Source organism: Bubalus kerabau, chromosome 4, assembly GCF_029407905.1.
Source record: "Bubalus kerabau isolate K-KA32 ecotype Philippines breed swamp buffalo chromosome 4, PCC_UOA_SB_1v2, whole genome shotgun sequence".
In the NCBI taxonomy this organism is placed as follows: Eukaryota; Metazoa; Chordata; class Mammalia; order Artiodactyla; family Bovidae; genus Bubalus; species Bubalus kerabau.
The window spans coordinates 14,113,273-14,130,270 of record NC_073627.1 but is presented as its reverse complement, the minus strand read 5'-3'; the positions used below and the strand labels follow the sequence as shown (position 1 = coordinate 14,130,270).

Below are 16,998 nucleotides of genomic sequence, written 5' to 3'. Positions count from 1 at the left end.
CAGTACCGCGCGTGGGGCGGGGGCGGGAGCCGGGCTGGGGTCAAGGTCGGCGCGGGCAAGCGGCGGGGGCCAGCATGCGCCTCACCCGGCCCAGCGCTTTGCAGCTGCTGTCACGCGCGCACACTCAGGCTTGGCCGGAGCCTGCCGCGTGCTGGTAGCTGAAATCCAGGCGTTTCCACGGTTGCAGTAGCTGTGAGACCCCAGCGTGAGTGTCTGCGGAGTGGTGGGGAGGGGGAGGGGTGAGGGTCCGCAGGGAGGAGGATGGGGAGGGTCCACGGGGGCGCGGGAAGGGATACGGGGAGGGGTGCAAGGGCGCGGACCAGCATCCGGGATGCCAAGGGCGCGGTGGGAGCGGGAAGCCTCGAGGGCCGCAGATCGGGCTCCGCTCACAGAGCCGGGCGCTTGGGGTTCTCTGTGTAACAACCCATTCTAAAGAAATGGAAATTAACGTATCCCTCTGAATGCGACATCTGCCTGTCTCATTGCCGTAGATGTGTTTGTGGTTACAGTACAAACCCCTGGGGGTTCACACTGCTTTGAGCCATAAGTGTGGCAGAGTATCCTAGACAGACGAAATGTCATTTTCGTTAGTCTCATACTTGGGAGAGATTTTAGGTTGTGATGAGACAAGAATGGAAATAATAACGGGGGAAACCTTTCATTCACAAACAAAGCACAATTGATCCAAAGAAAGAGCATCCCGTCAAGTATAACTGACCTGAGTTCGGAGTTTGTGCTGCGTGCTGTTGACCTTACGTAAGGCCGCTCACTAGAAACGTTCACTCGCTTTTCATTTTTTTTTTTTCCATCAACAGCGAGTATCCACCTCATGCAGGGAACCCAAGCCAGAAGGTATGAAGAGGGTGAGCTTGTCCCATTGCACTGATGTGTCTTAAGGATGTCCCTACTATGTAGACATAAAGCTCCTTGATGAAAAGATGGACAGTGCCCGGCAAGTGGAAACGGTAACTACCACATGGTTCTGAGAAGTAAAGCGATTACAGACACTGGCTCCAGATCAGAGGGGGCTTGCACCATCCATTCCAAGTGCTCGGTGAACACCTGCTGGGTACCAGGCACAGGACAGGGTTGGACAGAGAACAGTAAGCAGGCCCCGGCTGCCACGTTCCAGCCTGTGTGAAAGAAGGACCATTGAGATGTGAAAGAACACCCATTGAGATGGAGGAGCAGCACCCAGGAGATGCTCTCAGGGTCTGGCCGCATTGCTGCTCTTTACATTGAGCTGCAGAAGGAAGAGATGTGAAGGAGACATACCCGAACCAGGGCTTCCAAAGCTTTGTTCTTTCATCCAGGGGCTGCGTCCATGCCCGACACAAATGCGGGAAGAGAGCACGACCACAGGCCCCCTGCCTGGTGAGGCTTATGGAGGACCCACAGTGCACGCGAGCACTTACAGGCACAGCCAGGGAGCAGCACAGAGAGCAGAGTGAGGGGATGAAGAGGCAGGCAGGAGGGTGGGGGTGGGGTGGGGAGGGGCGGACACCTCTGACCTGAGGCCTGAGGGGTGTGACCTCTGGGCAAAGATCAAGGGCAGCAGCCCAGAGGTGGGAGGAGGCCCCTGCATGAGGGGAGAGACAGCCAGGGAGCCGTTCAGTGGCTGCTGCTCCACGAGGCCACATTCTCAGTTTCCTCACCTGCAAAAGGGGCCCCGCACTGGCTGTTCTCATAAGCCTCTTCCAGCTCAAACCCTCCATTCTGAGGGGGCTCTGGGGCTACCCCTCTTGAAAACCCTCTTTCTAGAAAAAAAGATTCGAATAAGGCCTGACACTTCCAGTGTTTCTATCCGAGCTGTCCTGACAGGGGAAAGTGCTATCAGAATTGTCTGTGATTCGGTCAGTAAACCCTCCTGCAGCTTCTCTGCATGCCAGGTACTTCTCTAAGGACTGTCTCGATACCGGCTTGGGCCATCCTCACGATACACCTCTGACTGACAGAAGCTCTGACTGCCCGCATATTACTCCTAGGAGGCAGAGAGGTTGACTAACTTGCCCATGTCAGCAGAGCCAGTCTGCCCTTCATTACTTCACCAGAGAAACAAAAACAAGGCTTCCTGTGTGCCCTTCACAATAGAGAGGATGCGTACTGACAATAAAATAATCATGAACTTTGATACTCTTTAAGAAACAAAAATTCAGAGTTTTCACCAGTACTGGAACTGGTTTCTAACAGAATAATATGAACAATTTGTGATGAGAAGTCCTGTGATCTTGAGAATGTAACACCGGGTTTCATAACTTTTCCTACGGAAAAGCCTTCAGAAGCTCATGGTTAGACACCAGAGGGAAGCCAGACCCAGCAGTCTGTTTCCTCCCTGTCCAGCTCCTGCCACTTTCACAATTCTCCCCACTACTCCCAGGTGGCCTGGAGGACCTGTGCCCACCAGCCCCTTGGCACTGCCTGCACCCAGCTCTACCCTAACCACCACTTGCCCATTGATCCCTGCATTCCACCTTTGTTCATCAGCTGCCTGTACCCAGCACCCTCCCCCCACCTATCCAGTTCCTGCTTCTTGCACAAAGTATTCCAGTGCTGAGGCAACTCTGCTAGGCTCTCCAGGGCCCCAGACTTCCTACCGTGTGTTCTGTGACAATTAATAACATACTGCCTCCCTTGTATTGTTACTTACTTTCTGTACCGTTACTTTTCATGAGTTTGTGGTATATGCCTTGTCTCCCTGACTCTGTTACTGCAGACCTTGAGCTGTACGTCTGACTCACTCCCAGTGATGGGCACTCAGCACGAAGCTGCCTCAGGAAATCAGGCCACTGCATCCATCTGACTGGGCTGCTGGGCGCTTTCATCTCTGTCCTTGGCTGGGGGTAGCCTGTCCATCTCCACAAGATGGAAACAGCACTTTGAACTGCATGGAAAAAATGTACAGAGAGGAGACAAATACTCTTGGCCAAGCTTTCAGAGGAAATAGAAGGTATGTTCATTAAAATATGTCTCTGATGATAATCAGCACTGGAAATTCAAAAGGTGTTACCTTGAATAAATATTTTTTTCACATTTCTGACTGTCTTCTTTATAAAAAATACAAATACTATGGAGTAAATTTCATATTACCATAAGCTTTTTGCTACCCAGGATTCTGAGATGAATGAAATATTCTATTTGGGGACTTCCCTGGTGGTCCAGTGGTTAAGACTCTGTGCTCCCAATGCTGGGGGCCTGGGTTCCATCCCCAGTCAGGGAACTAGATCCCATGTGCCACAACTATGACCCAGCACAGCCAAATAAATAATTTTTTAAAATATTCCATTTGATCAAACATCCTTGACTCTGAGGCAGGAATATGGTTGTTCTTATGTTTCTATCTCAGCATCACAGTAGCAAGCAGGTAGTAGGTATTCCATGTATTTGTCAAACCATAGAGCTGAATTGAGGTCCACTTGGTAGAGAGACTGAAATTTATCATGATGATATCACTTATATGTGGAATCTAATATATGACACAAATGAACTTACCTGTGAAACAGAGTCACAGACATAGAAAACAGACTTGTGGCTGCCAAGGGGGAGGGAGGGTGGGGAGGGGAGGACTAGGAGTTTGTAATTAGCAGATGCAAACTATTATATATAGGATGGATAAACAACAAGGTCCCACTGTACAGTCTGGGGAACTATATTCAATACCCTGTAATAAACCATAACGGAAAAGAATAGGAAAAAGAATGTATATCTCTATATAACTGAATTACTTTGCTGTACAGCAGAAATTAACACAATGTTGTAAATCAATTATATATACTTCAGTAAAATAAAACAAATGTATCATATGACTATGAAGTTTCAAATAATTGTGACGCAATCACAACCACCTGACATTAAAACCTTACATGTATTTTCTTGACAATTCAGGAGCCATTTCACGATCTCATGGCGCCTATCATCATGATTATGAATACTGTTTTTTTCACTGCCATGCTATATGCAGAGAAAAGAAAAAGAACGCTTTGTGACCCCATGGGCTATACAGTCCATGGAATGGGGATCTTCCCTACCCAAGGATTGAACCCAGGCCTCCTGCATTGCAGATGGATTCTTTACCAGCTGAGTGACCAGGGAAACCTAAGAATACCAGAATGGGTAGCCTATTCCTTCTCCAGGGGATCTTCCTGACCCAGGTTTTAAACCAGGGGTCTCTTGCATTACAGGCAGATTCTTTACTAGCTGAGCTATCAGGGAAGCCCCTATATGCAGAGAAGAACCTGCCAACTTGAAGTTCATCCTGATTGGTTTAGTTAACTGTATTGGTACAGATCACTAAACAAAAGTAATGTATTCTTTAATATTGATTTGCTAAGTTTGTTATATAGCCCGATTGGTCTATAGAATCAGTATTATCCCACTCAAATCCCTAGTTGGCTTGCTTGTAGGAATGGACAAGCTGATTCTGATATTCATTGAGAGGTGCAAAGGATCAAGATGATCTTGAAAAAGAACTAAGTTTGAAGGATTTATGGCTATATTAATACAAATACAAATAAAGCTATAGTAACCAAGTGACTATAACATGCCTTTTCTAATTCAGCTTTTAACAAAAAGCTAATAAAATACAATATAGCTATAGTTTTTCAAATCAACATAAAGCTATACTAATCAAAATTGTGTGGCATTGGTGTAAGAGTAGACAGACCAGTGGAACACAATAAAAAGTCCAGAAATAGACATCCACATATAGAATCAATTGATTTTAACAGAGGTGCCAAAGTTGCTCTGTAGGGAAAGGGCAGTGTGATATAATAAATATATACTTGGTCTCTGCCCCTGGTTCCTGACACAGAGCTCTTAAATCTCTTGGAATTTCCTGGGTATAGGAGCATCTTTTGTTGTCATGAGGCAACTCTGGACGAGCTCGTGGATGGGGGCTGGTCACCAGAAAGACCAAGCCAGCGTTAGATGCCAAAGTTTTAGCCCTACCACTGTCCTCTGGGAGAGGGACTGAAGATTGTTAATCAAAGATGACTGTATGATGAAACTTCCATCAAAGTCTAAATTATGGGATTCAGAGAGCTCCCAGGTCAGTGAACACATGCATGTGAGAAGGGAACTCTGATCCCACATGGGCAGAAGCTCCACTGAAACCCCTTCTGAGCTGTATCCCTTGATCTCCTCATCTGGCTGTTGAGTTATATCCTTTAGAATGTCCTCTATAATAAGTCCATCAACATAACTATTTCCCTGGGCTTTGTGAGCCATTTTATCAAATTATTGAACCTGAGGGGGTCATGGGAACGCCTGTTTGTAGCCACGAGGGATAGAAGTGTTTAAGTATGGGGACCCTGTGGGCCTACTACTTACAATTGGCGTCTGAAGTGGGGACAATCTTGTGGGATGGGGCCCTCAACCTCTGGGGTCTGCAGTAACTCCAGGTAGTTCCTGTGAGAACTGAATTAAATTGTACGTAGCCCACCTGGCGTCCACAGAGAACTGGAAATTGCTTGGTATGGAAAATCCACACATCTGGTGTCAGAAGTGTTGTGTGTAGGGAAAGTTTTTCTTTAGGAAGTCTACTCAATAAACTGCTGGAATAACTGGATATCTGAATGATCATAATAATCAGAAATGAGAAATCTGACCTGTATCTTTCACCATACAGAAAAATTAATTTGAGATAGATCATAGAGCTGTACGTAAAAGCTGAAACTATCAAGCTTCCGAAAAGGAAACAGGAAACTATCTTTGTGTCTTTTGGGTTGCAGGACCCCAAAAGTGAAAACCATAAAAGGAAAAAAATGGGTAAAAGTTATGAAAAAATAAATAGGCAAGTCTTTGAACAACTACTTCATAAGAGAAGATATATGAATGATCCATATACTCAAGGAGAGATGTTTGATATCACTAGTCATCAGGGAAATGCAAATTAAAACCATAAGAATACTGGAAGAATGGCGAAAATTAATAAAACCAACCTTACCAAGTGTAGGCAATGATGTGAAGCAATGCAAACTCTCCTACACTGTCAGTGGTAATACAAGGTGGTACCATCACTGCAAAATAGTCTGGCAGCTTCTTATTACTTTAAGACTCTGAGTTTCCAATGCAGGGGGCACAGATTCAATCCCTGGTTAGAAACTAAGATCCCACATGCCACACGGAGTGGCCAAAAAACAAGTTTTTAAAAAATGAGACATGCTTATTACCGTTTTTTATTATGGTAGAGGGCAGAATCCTAAGCAGTGGGAGTAGCTCATGTGAACATTCTGAGTGAGTGTTGTTCTGGGCCTTTCCTAGTGAGTAGGCGGAAGATCAACCCTGATCATTTTCCTTATTAATACATAAAGTATTGATTAACTAATTAGAGAATGAACGATAAAGAATTATAAAGTGAAGAAGAAAGTGTTAGTCACTCAGTTGTGTCTGACTCTTTGTGACCCTGTGGGCTACAGGCCTGTCCATGGAATTCTCCGGGCAATAATACTGGAGTGGGTTGCCATTCCCTTCTCCAGGGGATCTTCCTGACCTGATCTTCCTTCCTGATCACAGGGAAAGGCCCAGAACAACACTCACTCAGCTGTTCACATGAGTTACTCCCACTTACTAGGATTCTGCCCTTTTCCATAATAAAAAAGAATAATAAACATGTCTCACCTTTTTAACTTTTTTTTTTCCGGTCACACCCGTGATTGAACCCGGGTCTCCTGCATTGCAGGCACATTCTTTACCGTCTGAGCCACCAAGGAAGAGAATGAATGATAAAGAATGATAAAGCGCCCACGCCCCCTGCATTGGAAGCTCAGAGTCTTAACCACTGGACCACTAGGGAAGTCCCACGTGTCTCACTTTCGTAATGACAATTTTAAAATACAATTAAGGTTGGCAAACATAAGTAGATCACTTAAAAATTGGTAAAATGTTTTAAACTCCATTTGATTTTTGGAAAGAATGAGTTTTATAGGTGAATACTACATTCCTAGTTGAATTTCATTCATTATCAAAAGCTTCAGAGATAAATCTTATAACACCAATTTAAAAAATACTGAAAATACCCTTAAATTTACTGATATTAACTGGGCTGGAAAGTATGTTTCCAATCCTCCACCACCAAAAGCTCTTCTCCAGAGACCTCCCTTAGGTGATTTGGAAACTGGTGGGGCTGTATTAATACTTTATGTATTAATTATTAATCCTTATTAATACATAAAGTCCTACACACACACACCACAGACCCCTACCACATAAGTGTAGCTCTAGCCATTCCACCCCTAGGTATTTGCCCAAGAGAGAAGAAAGCAGATGCCTGCAAAATTGCTTATTTAAGAACGTTCATAACAGCTCTATTCATAATAACCAAAGTGAAAGTGAAGTTGCTCAGTCACATCCGACTCTTTGCGACCCCATGGACTGTAGCCTACCAGGTTCCTCTGTCCATGGGATTTTCGGGGCAAGAACACTGGAGTGGGTTGCCATTTCTTTCTCCAAGAGATCTTCCTGACACAGGGATTGAACTCAGGTCTCCCACATTGTAGGCAGACACTTTACCATCTGAGCCACCAGGAAAGTCAGGCTCAAACAACCCAAGTGCCTTCAACAGGCACGTAAGAAACAAATGGAGGGGCTGAGCACAGCGGGGCAGGGGCACCTCCCGGATTCCAGGGAGGTGGTGCAGGCTCTCTTGTGCCCTTTTGTGCTTCCTCGTATCAGCATTTTGTGGAAAGTGTTTTGAGTTTCCACAGATCAGATCAGATCAGATCAGTCACTCAGTCGTGTCCGACTCTTTGCGACCCCATGAATCGCAGCACGCTGGGCCTCCCTGTCCATCACCAACTCCTGGAGTTCACTCATAGACTCAAAGCCATCGAGTCAGTGATGCCATCCAGCCATCTCATCCTCTGTCGTCCCCTTCTCCTCCTGCCCCCAATCCCTCCCAGCGTCAGAGTCTTTTCCAGTGAGTCAACTCTTCGCATGAGGTGGCCAAAGTACTGGAGTTTCAGCTTCAGCATCATTCCTTCCAAAGAAATCCCAGGGCTGATCTCCTTCAGAATGGACTGGTTGGATCTCCTTGCAGTCCAAGGGACTCTCAAGAGTCTTCTCCAACACCACAGTTCAAAAGCATCAATTCTTTAGTGCTCAACCTTCTTCACAGTCCAATTCTCACATCCATACATGACCACAGGAAAAACCATAGCCTTGACTAGATGAACCTTTGTTGGCAAAGTAATGTCTCTGCATTTGAATATGCTATCTAGGTTGGTCATAACTTTCCTTCCAAGGAGTAAGTGTCTTTTAATTTCATGGCTGCAGTCACCATCTGCAGTGATTTTGGAGCCCAGAAAAATAAAGTCTGACACTGTTTCCCCATCTATTTCCCATGAAGTGATGGGACCAGATGCCATGATCTTTGTTTTCTGAATGTTGAGCTTTAAGCCAACTTTTTCACTCTCCACTTTCACTTTCATCAAGAGGCTTTTTAGTTCCTCTTCACTTTCTGCTATAAGGGTGGTGTCATCTGCATATCTAAGGTTATTGATATTTCTCCCAGCAATCTTGATTCCAGCTTGTGCTTCTTCCAGTCCAGCGTTTCTCATGATGTACTCTGCATAGAAGTTAAATAAACAGGGTGACAATATACAGCCTTGACGTACTCCTTGTCCTATCTGGAACCAGTCTGTTGTTCCATGTCCAGTTCTAACTGTTGTTTCCTGACCTGCATACAGATTTCTCAAGAGGCAGGTCAGGTGGTCTGGTATTCCCATCTCTTTCAGAATTTCCCACAGTTTATTGTGATCCACACAGTCAAAGGCTTTGGCATAGTAAATAAAGCAGAAATAGATGTTTTTCTGGAACTCTCTTGCTTTTTCCATGATCCAGCAGGTGTTGGCAATTTGATCTCTGGTTCCTCTGCCTTTTCTAAAACCAGCCTGAACATCAGGAAGTTCACGGTTCACATATTGCTGAAGCCTGGCTTGGAGAATTTTGAGCATTATTTTACTAGCGTGTGAGATGAGTGCAATTGTGCGGTAGTTTGAGCATTCTTTGGCATTGCCTTTCTTTGGGATTGGAATGAAAACTGACCTTTTCCAGTCCTGTGGCCACTGCTGAGTTTTCCAAATTTGCTGGCATATTGAGTGCAGCACTTTCACAGCATCATCTTTCAGGATTTGGAATAGCTCCACTGGAATTCTATCACCTCCACTAGCTTTGTTCTTAGTGATGCTTTCTAAGGCCCGCTTGACTTAACATTCCAGGATGTCTGGCTCTAGGTCAGTGATCACACCATCGTGATTATCTGGGTCGTGAAGATCTTTTTTGTACAGTTCTTCTGTGTATTCTTGCCATCTCTTAATATCTTCTGCTTCTGTTAGGTCCATACCATTTCTGTCCTTTATCGAGCCCATCTTTGCATGAAATGTTCCTTTGGTATCTCTGATTTTCTTGAAGAGATCCCTAGTCTTTTCCATTCTGTTGTTTTCCTCTATTTCTTTGCACTGATCGCTGAAGAAGGCTTTCTTATCTCTTCTTGCTATTCTTTGGAACTCTGCATTCAGATGTTTATATCTTTCCTTTTCTCCTTTGCTTTTCGCTTCTCTTCTTTTCACAGCTATTTGTAAGGCCTCCCCAGACAGCCATTTTGCTTTTTTGCATTTCTTTTCCATGGGGATGGTCTTGATTCCTGTCTCCTGTACAATGTCACGAACCTCAGTCCATAGTTCATCAGGCACTCTATCTATCAGATCTAGGCCCTTAAATCTATTTCTCACTTCCACTGTATAATCATAAGGGATTTGATTTAGGTCATACCTGAATGATCTAGTGGTTTTCCCTACTTTCTTCAATTTCAGTCTGAATTTGGCAATAAGGAGTTCATGGTCTGAGCCACAAGGTCATTCAAATAGAGCAAAGCTGGAAGTGTGGTGTCTTCAGATCTGGACGTTCCAGGTGCAGGAATTTACAAGTTACCAGCACAGTTGTGCTTGGTTGATTCCTGCAGGGTCCAAAATGGAAATTCACATAGTTGTAATGTACATTAGTGGCAGCCGCCTGAATATACTAGGACACCCACACATTAAAGAAATGAAGGGGTGACTCTGCCCAGGTGTGGTAATGGGGATGTGTGTGCCCCATAGGGCTGATCTACCACCTACTCACCAGGAAAGGCCCAGAACAACACTCACTCAGCTGCTCACATGAGCTACTTCCGCTTATTAGGATTCTGCCCTTTTCCCTAATAAAAATAATAAACATGTCTCACTTTTTTTTAACTTTTTTTTTGCCGCACTGCACGGCATGTGGGATCTTAGTGTACCAACCAGGGATTGAACCCATGACCCCTGCATTGGAAGCTCAGAGTCTTAACCACTGGACCACTAGAGAAGTCCCACATGTCTCACTAATGTAATTGCAATTTAAAATTACATTTTCATTAGAGCACTTAAAAGTTGGTAAATGTTTTAAACTCCATCTGATTTTTGGAAATTGAATTTTATAGGTGAAAAATAAACACATTCCTAGTTGAATTGCATTCTTTAAAAAAATGAGAGCTTCAGAGATAAATCTTATAATACCAATTTAAAAAAGAAAATTCTGAAAATACCCTTAAACTTATTGATATTAACTGGACCTGAAAGTGCGTTTCTAATCCTCCTCCACCAAAATCTCTTCTCCAAAGACCTCCCTTAGGTGATTTGGAAACTGGGGGAGGCATGATCACTCTGTACGCCTGGGGGCAGAAAGCAGGTCTGTGGGTGTGTCCCTATGTAATTCTTCACACATATCATAGAAACCATTACATACTTGGCTATGTGTACAGTACTTACCTCCTGGATTACGGCAATGGTCCTGGAAAGGCAGCCCTTAGAAGGTGCCCTGGGGCAGGTGGCCCTGCACAGGCTGCCCCCTATGCCTCTGTGTTCTAAGGCATATTTACCTAAGTTTGAGAAGAACACCAGGGACGGCCTGGAAGCAGGAGATGAAGGTACGAGGCGCATGCCCCTTGTAGTGACCAGTGTCCCAGGGCCAGCCAGGTCAGTTGCCTCAGCATCATCTCCAGTCAAGGACGTTAGCGTCCCCCAAAACACAGAAACATGGAAACGTGCAAAACACAGCAGGACAGAAAATTCAATAATAGCTAAAGGCTGTTTCTGAACAAAGGAGCTTCCGTTGCCTGGACTCAGGGGCCCCAGCTCCAGTACCACTCCACCTGGGCTGTAGCTTCTCAGTGTTTGTCTAAGCATCCCTGGTCCTCTCATTGCCTGAGCTCTAAACCTCTGGGGAAATTTTGATTCATGGGTTACTCATCACCCATTCATGCATTCATTTTTTCATTCATTCATTCACTAGCTTGTCCACTCATCAAACATTCCTCATGCTGCGCCCAGGGCTGGATGCCCTGGCCCACAGGGAGCAAAGGGGACACAGGCCCTGCCTTCATCAGGCCAGGAAAGGGAGGCAGCCTTGATTCAGGACTCCTCACCTGGACCAGCAACCCTCACACATAGCTCCCTTCCCCGGGTTCCCCTCCCCTCACAAGCTAACCAAGCCACCTGAATGGAAGACCCAGCTCCCATGGCGCCTCCGTCAGCCACCCCAGCCCCCTGCCACACAGTGAGAACTGCTCCTCCCTTGGACCTGCTTTGTACCCACCTGGTTTCCATCTCACAGTCTGAGACAGTCATTATGCACATTATCCCAACAGGACTCTGAGCTTGGAGGTGGAGCTCCTGGTTAGTGCTGGCCTGATGCAGAGTAAGTTTGGGAAAGTGACATAATGAGTGAATGATTATATTCCAATCAGTTACTGTCCACTGGCCCAGGCGGAAAACTTCTCTGAGCCTATGGATTGAAACACAGAGGACCAAGATGAAAATCTTGCCTCATCCTGCTGGCCCTGGGTTAGGGATAAGAAATTGAGAGGAAGCAGGCAGCAGCAGCAGGCAGTCAGAACATGAGCACGGAAGCTGATGCAACTCTTCTGTAGAGAATTCTGATGGCAAAAATCAAAGTTAAACATGTCAATTCAACATCAGTGCAGAGCTACATCCACAGGAGAAACTGTGCTTCATTTAGGAAATAAAAAGATGCGACACAAACCCTGGCTCTAACAAATCAAATACCACAATTGTTAAAAGTGGGCAAAGAAGATTTCTTATGTTGGATAGTGAGCTACAGAGAAGTAAGGAGGGGCTGGAGGAAACCACGTGTTTCCGGACAAGAACTGAAAACATCAGTATGAACTCAATTCAACCTTCATATGACACAGCAAAAGGGCCTGAATAAATTCATTTTCCTGTGGTGGAACTCCTTACTCATTCACCACTAAGTCACTGGATGTGGTATGTGATTATTTCATTACATAGTTACGAAGCTCAGTACTTGTAGGGCCAATAAGAAGTGTATTTGAGTTGCACTTGCAGCTGCCTTTAATTCAGATTAACTTCGTATACTTTTAAAGAATTACCGATCATATCAAAATTGAAACAGAAGGAAGTATCTTACTGGAAAGAAGGAAAAAAGGGGGAAAAAAACTAAAAGAAAAAGTCTGGCAGAAACTTCAAAATATCAAAAAGTATACCACAATGGCGGAGAAGGCAATGGCACCCCACTCCAGTACTCTTGCCTGGAAAATCCCATGGATGGAGGAGCGTGGTGGGCTACATACAGTCCGTGGGGTCGCTAAGAGTCGGACACGACTGAGTGACTTCACTTTCACTTTTCACTTTCATGCACTGGAGAAGGAAGTGGCAACCCATTCCAGTGTTCTTGCCTGGAGAATCCCAGGGATGGGGGAGCCTGGTGGGCTGCCGTCTATGGGGTCACACAGAGTCGGACATGACTGAAGTGACTTAGCAGCAGCAGCAGCAGCATACCACAATGGAAACTAAAAACTGTAATGATAAAAATCATGGAAGAATTATGATAGCCAAGAAAATATGGGTAATAAAAATGACAAAACAGATGAAAGGTATTATGAGAGTCAGAATATTTCTTAACAGGAAGCAAAAAAAAAAAAAAAAAAAAAAAACCAGAAGGGGAAAAAAAAAAAAAGCAGAAGGAAGATGATGGTAACAGAAAGGAAAACCACAACCCTCCAGTCAGCAGGACACACCAGGTGGCCCCACCCACTGATTATATACTTCATTGATCACTGTGATGCTTCACTAAACCTGTTAGAATGAACAATAATTCCCTCAACTCTGTTTAATGAAAAATCCGTTTTTTTTTTTCAAAATTGCAATCCCATTTACAAAGAATCAAGGTACAATGGACAAAAAAGATGCTTCTTGAAACATTCTGAAAGTTATTTTTTAACAGGAAATCTGTTACATGATATTGGCTAGCCTATTCCAAGACTAAACATTGCCTGTATTGTTTTGCGTTACAGTTTTCAACAAGACAGATATCACTTACATCAGACTTTCATTTTAGTGAATATCTTTAGAACCATCAAAACTCATGGACTGCACACAGCATATAAGCATGCTTATTTGAATACTGTGTCTGACTCTGCAACCCCATGAACTGCAGCTAGCCAGGCTCCTCTGTCCATGGAATTTTCCAGGCAAGAGTACTGGAGTGGGTTGCCATTTCTTCCTCTAGGAGATCTTCCCCACCCAGGGATCAAACCCTCCTCTCCTGTTGTCTCCTGGATTGGCAGGCAGATTATCACTGAGTCACCTGGGAAGTCCATGTTTGGCCACACAGGAATCACATTAACAGAGTAGGCTCCTTTTGCAAGGAGGGAGAAACACACCTGATTCAATTTAGATGAGTAAAGCAAACATGGAAAGCGCTTTCCATTTCTTCCTGATCTGACATGAAATACAGATCATGGAATACATGACACAAAGCTCCTAACAAGCCACTGTGAAGCCACCATGGATTAGAGGTGGATCGTTGGCTCCAGACACAGGATAGGTTTGGCCAAATCTGAGGGCAACCTTAGAATAGTAACATTAACATTACCAAAGGAACGCAAGGCTAACAACCTTTTCCAAACTACTACTAAGAGCAAAATTTGAATAACCCCGCTCAAAAGTGAATTATGTTTATCCTGTACAAACAGTATTACCAAATTATTCCCATATGAAGGAGTTATTAAGGTCTGCATTTTAAAAATTGGAAAAAAAAAATGAGGAGTGTTAGGCAGTTAACTAGAGAAAAGCTTTGTGCTTTGCTTGAAGTTTGTGATATTAATCAGCTGTGTATAATTGACTTTTCTTAATCTAATCAACATTCACCTTCGTATCTAATTTCACATTCTTGTTAAAAAGGGAGCTCCAAACAGCACTAACTGGAGACCCCACCCATCCTGGGCCCTGCGGGGAGGGGGCACCTGGAGCCCGATCCAGAGCGCGCAGGGTCGAAACGGCCAGGGCCTCTGTCATTGTGGCCCCGCGGAGGAGCAGCTCCAGAGGGCACGCTGTCTAACGTGCGGCCCTCAGGGTACCCTTACCCACGCCGCAAGGTGCGAAACGCACACATCCCACTGGGGAGAGCGGGAGCGCGGACGCCGCACGCAGACGTCCTTACGACACGTGACTGCCAGTCCACGTGACCGCGCCCACATGCCCGCCGGCGCCGCCGTGAGGTAGAAACCCGGTCCTGCCGAGACCGGGCGAGTTCCCGGCTGACTCCGCGGGCGGGCGGACGTCGTCTGCCGCTTCAGTCGCCGACAAGTGGAGCGGGTGCCGGGCTTGGCCGTGGGCCCAGGGTCCCGGGTCGACAGAGCTTTAGGCCGAAAGCGAGGCGGCCTCCTCCCGAGCGGGAACGGAGAGCTCCTTCGCTTTGCTCCTCGCTCTCACTTCTCGGGTGTGGTGAGGAAATACACAGGCGCTGTCTCGCCTTTCTAGGGCACTGCCTCTGGGCGGTGAGGTACTGAAAAGAGAAATCCTTTCCCAAGAGCAGAATCCTGTCACTGTAAAGCCCCCTGGTTTGCCGGGAGCGGTGTTGTGTAGAGTGTGGGGGTCCCGAAGGAAAAGCAGATTAAGTCCAGGTGCGGACTTAGGGTCTGTTCCGACGTGGCCTAGCTCTCTGGTGGCTGGCTGCCCGCTCTGTCGGCAAGCGATATTGGGATGGAGGCTTGGCCACTATAACTTGTACGTGGGGGTCAGCCAAGGCAAGCTTGGTGGGAGACTGCATGTTGTCTCCTTCCCTGTCGCCACAGCCAGTTCAGTCTGACGGAGAAACATCAGCAGGATGGCTGAAAAGAGTCTGACAGACATCTGCAGACTAGCTAGGCAACCTAGGTCAGCCTTTCCCATAGTAGAGACCTTTGGAAGAGGTTTCGCGTGGAACATGAATCTTCTCAAATTCTGCCCCTGTTCGGAGCAGTCCCTCCGCACACGTCATCAGAAAGCTCTTTGACCCGAATCCTCCCGATCTGGTTTTGTCTAAGCCCTGCCCCCGGCATTGATGAGATGTGCGGCCTAGAGGCGTTCCCTTTGTCTTCTCCCAGTGGCTACCTTTTTCCCATCGGATGTACCTATGTAGTTAGGTTTATCAGGCTCAAACAATATCCTAGACATCTTGGGCGTGATATCCCTTTGGAAGCTAAAAAATGATACAAATGAACTTATTTACAAGGCAGACACAGACTCACAGACATATAGAATGAATGAATAAATTTATGAGAATGAATTTATGGTTACCAGAGGAGAAGGGACGGGAGAGGGATATTTAGGGAGTTAGGGATTGACATGTATGTGAAGTGAAGTCGCTCAGTCGTGTCCGACTTTTTGTGACCCCATGGACACCAGGCTCCTCCATCCATGGGATTTTCTAGGCAGGAGTACTGGAATGGGTTGCCTTTTTCTTCTCCAGGGAACTTCCCGACCCAGGGATCGAACCCGGTTCTCCCGCATTGTAGACAGACGCTTTACCATCTGAACCACCAGGGAAACATGTATACACTGCTATATTTAAAAGGGATAACCAACAAGGACCTACTACTGTATAGCTCAGGAACTCTGCTCAGTATTATGTAACAACCTAAATGAGAAAAGAATTTGGAAAAATAGATACATGACTATGTATAAAAGAATCACTTTGAGGTATACCTGAAACTAGCACTATACTCTAACATAAAATAAGAAGTTAAAAAAAAAATAGTTCCAATCCTTTGATTGGTGTGGTGCTCAGAGTCTGGTCATAGAATTCCAGTAGTTTCAGTCTCTGTATTTCTTTTTCCTGATGATTCTGTTGGTGTTAGAAAGGAGACAGCTTACTATCTGCAACAGTAAGCTTCATGGACAGTTTTTACATGAAAAGTTTCAACACAAATTCAAAGATTCCCGCCCCCCCCCCCCCCAAAGGATTTATATTCAAAATATACTTGGGAGAACAGTTTTTACCTCTTGGAAATGCAAAGTTATTTTTAATGTTTTCCTTCGAATTAGAAAGCTGAACAGCAAGATTTTGTAACACTTTAAGCAGTTTCATATGAAAGAAACAGCTTCCTTGGCTGTGGGGAAAGAAGTAGGTCAAGAGAAGAAACTGGATTAAAAGGAAAGTTACTGACAATTGGACAGATTAGGAATCTTTCAAATGATGGAGAGAAATGCTGCTTTTGCTCTTTTCCGAAATCCAAATCCAGCCAGCATCACTGCCAATACAGATCCTGCTACCATTGTCCAAGGACACTCTGGGTAAAGATTGCGCTGCTTGACTTTTACTAAACAGCAGAAAAGGACAGAAATTTCTCTGGGTAAGCAATTGAGAGAGGGAGAGCAAAAATCCACTTTATTCATAAATGGGCATTGGCAAGAGGGTCCTTCTCCAAGTCCGGTTTCGTCTGCTGATCTGTGCCCAGGGAAGCTTGGGGGTAGTCAGAGACAGACTCAGTAAAGGAGTACGTTACAGCAGAGTGGCGCAGCGGGAGCGTGCTGGGCCCATAACCCAGAGGTCGATGGATCGAAACCATCCTCTGCTATGAGCTCACATTTTTGCCTGCTATATGGCTTTTGGGTCCCCAGCTGTGGGACAAGGTTGGGCTGTGGACCCTGGTGTCCAGGAGTGGCAGCTAGTTCTATGGCGTCA

At 45.4% G+C, this 16,998-nt stretch overlaps 1 long non-coding RNA gene and 2 other non-coding genes across 5 annotated transcripts; all 3 read left to right on the top strand.

Moving 5' to 3' along the window:
- The first annotated feature begins 23 nt into the window (after positions 1-23).
- On the top strand, positions 24-5,692 carry LOC129648799 (uncharacterized). 3 transcript variants are annotated; one of them, XR_008712871.1, is made up of 4 exons: positions 24-205; positions 816-1,374; positions 2,714-2,947; positions 4,842-5,692. It is a non-coding gene; the product is annotated as an uncharacterized LOC129648799 (long non-coding RNA). The 3 variants fall into 3 exon arrangements; XR_008712870.1 differs by lacking the exon at positions 4,842-5,692 and having other exon boundaries at positions 2,714-2,983; XR_008712872.1 differs by lacking the exon at positions 4,842-5,692 and having other exon boundaries at positions 816-1,447; positions 2,714-2,983.
- Positions 3,145-3,217, top strand: TRNAG-CCC (transfer RNA glycine (anticodon CCC)). Its single transcript has one exon. It is a non-coding gene; the product is annotated as a tRNA-Gly (tRNA).
- Positions 5,693-16,819: 11,127 nt separating the features above from the next.
- TRNAM-CAU (transfer RNA methionine (anticodon CAU)) lies at positions 16,820-16,891 on the top strand. The gene has a single exon. It is a non-coding gene; the product is annotated as a tRNA-Met (tRNA).
- The last annotated feature ends 107 nt before the right edge of the window (positions 16,892-16,998 follow it).